Source organism: Drosophila teissieri, chromosome 2R (genome assembly GCF_016746235.2).
Source record: "Drosophila teissieri strain GT53w chromosome 2R, Prin_Dtei_1.1, whole genome shotgun sequence".
In the NCBI taxonomy this organism is placed as follows: domain Eukaryota; kingdom Metazoa; phylum Arthropoda; class Insecta; order Diptera; family Drosophilidae; genus Drosophila; species Drosophila teissieri.
Genome location: NC_053030.1, coordinates 1687901 through 1690678, shown reverse-complemented (window position 1 = coordinate 1690678; position 2778 = coordinate 1687901). Strand labels below are relative to the sequence as shown.

At 44.3% G+C, this 2778-nt stretch overlaps 1 pseudogene; it reads left to right on the top strand.

Moving 5' to 3' along the window:
- The first annotated feature begins 392 nt into the window (after positions 1-392).
- LOC122612911 lies at positions 393-1423 on the top strand (annotated as a pseudogene).
- The last annotated feature ends 1355 nt before the right edge of the window (positions 1424-2778 follow it).

Genomic DNA, 2778 nt, shown 5'->3' with positions numbered 1-2778 from the left:
GGCCATGGCAACCTATGCGCCAGGCGTTCAGGTGGGCAGAAATCGTTCGACGCTAGTTGCTACCACCCAAAATTCTCTGGGTTGCATGCTTTGCCATAGTCCAGAGCATGCCATATATTATTGCCCGCAATTTAGAGACTTAGCGCCAGTAGATCGTCTGCGCGAGGCAAAGAGAAAGGCAGATCATCAGCTACGCCAGTGCAGCTCGAGCCGCTGCCGCACCTGTGGAATCAGGCATCATACGCTGCTTCATCTAGATGGTCCGCCTTCCTCGCAGCCACATGTTCCGGTGTCTTCAAGTTCCCACACAAGTTCAAGTTCACGTTGTCGAACGTCGGCGAGTGCAGACGTGTTTCTTTCAAGCTACGAATAGCAAGTTCTAAAAACTACAACAGTATAGTGAAAGTTAAACACAAAGTGTAAAGTGCAGTTTGCACAACTAACAATTATTGACTATAGTAATTATTTACTAAAATAAATAATTATTCCATATTGTTCTGGTAATTGTTATATGTGGACTTAGAACAATGAATCAAAACGACATACGTTCTCAGCGACAATGTGAACAAGACGAGCGCCGGCTCTCTTTACAACGCAACAATGCATACTTTTCTTTCGTCTCACCGCAAATCGGTGATCGAGCACCCTCACCTTCAACTAACTCGAAACTTTTGCCCTCAGAGAACGACAGACCGCGTTCTTGCTCTCCCTCTCTGCCTGCTTCGGCTCACAAGTCGTGGAGCGAAGAGACCGCCTCTCCTACCCCGCTCCTCTCGCAGCGCCAAACGACCGTCCCGGGTAACTGTAACACTGCAATAACGAGTGCAGTGACCTCACTGGCAACTGTCACTGCTACCACAACAACAACTTCGTCAGCGGCCCAACTAATTATCGCTGTGCCAGCTGTAAATAATTCAGCAGCACTGACCGTTTGCAACAACAATAATGCACGCAAAGAAGAATCAAAACAAAAGCAGAAGTCGATTTCGACTGTGCAGACTGGCATGGATCGCTACATCCAAATCAAGAGAAAGCTCAGCCCTCAAAACAATAAGGCAGGTAATCAACCCAAAATCAATCGAACCAACAACGGCAATGAAAACTCTGCAGTAAATAATTCAAACCGATATGCTATCTTGGCTGATTCTGCGACCGAACAACCCAACGAAAAAACGGTAGGGGAACCAAAAAAGACCAGGCCTCCACCAATTTTCACAAAGTACAAATGCACTTGTAAATAAACTCGTTGCTTTGATTGGTGACAGCAAATTCCACATTATCCCACTTAAAAAAGGAAATATTCATGAAATAAAACTACAGATCCAAACAGAAGCAGACCACCGTATAGTGACTAAATACCTAAATGATGCTGGTAAAAACTACTACACATACCAATTAAAAAGTTGCAAAGGGCTACAGGTAGTACTTAAGGGCATTGAAGCAACAGTGACACCAGCTGAGATAATTGAGGCTCTGAAGGCCAAAAACTTTTCTGCAAAGACAGCTATTAATATTTTAAACAAAGACAAAGTTCCGCAGCCACTATTCAAAATAGAACTCGAACCAGAGCTCCAGGCACTAAAGAAAAACGAAGTGCACCCAATATACAATTTACAGTACTTGCTACATCGGAGGATCACCGTGGAGGAGCCGCACAAACGTATCAATCCAGTTCAATGTACTAATTGCCAAGAATACGGCCACACCAAGGCATACTGCACCCTTAAGTCCGTATGTGTTGTCTGTAGCGAACCTCATACTACCGCAAACTGCCCCAAAAACAAGGACGATAAGTCTGTGAAGAAATGCAGTAACTGCGGGGAAAAACATACTGCAAACTACAGAGGCTGTGTGGTGTACAAAGAATTGAAGAGCCGCCTAAACAAACGTATTGCCACAGCACATACATACAACAAAGTCAATTTCTACTCTCCGCAACCGATTTTTCAACCACCCCTAACTGTCCCAAGCACTACTCCAACAATTTCTTTCGCTAGCGCCCTAAAATCCGGACTAGAAGTGCCCGCCCCACCGACAAGAACTGCTCATTCCGAACATACACCGACAAACATCCAACAAACACAACAAAGTGGCATCGAAGCTATGATGCTATCCCTACAGCAAAGCATGAAAGACTTTATGACGTTCATGCAAAATACTTTGCAAGAGCTCATGAAAAACCAAAATATCCTGATTCAACTTCTTGTATCTTCAAAATCCCCATAATGGCTTCCCTACGGATATCTCTGTGGAACGCAAATGGCGTTTCACGGCATACACAAGAGCTCACACAGTTCATTTACGAAAAAAACATCGACGTAATGCTACTATCAGAAACGCACCTCACAAATAAAAACAATTTTCATATACCAGGATACTTGTTCTATGGTACAAATCATCCAGATGGTAAAGCTCATGGAGGCACTGGAATACTCATCAGAAATCGCATAAAACACCACCACTTAAACAATTTTGACAAAAACTACTTACAATCTACGTCCATAGCCTTACAACTCAACAATGGTTCAACGACTCTAGCCGCAGTCTACTGCCCACCGCGCTTTCCAATCTCTGAGGATCAATTCATGGAATTCTTTAACACACTAGGTGACAGGTTCATCGCAGCGGGTGACTATAACGCCAAGCACACCCATTGGGGATCTCGACTTGTGACGCCAAAGGGTAAGCAAGTGTACAATGCGCTTACGAATCCCCGGGTAAGCCTACATACTGGCCAGCAGACCCAAGAAAAATCCCAGACCTGATCGATTTTGCAAT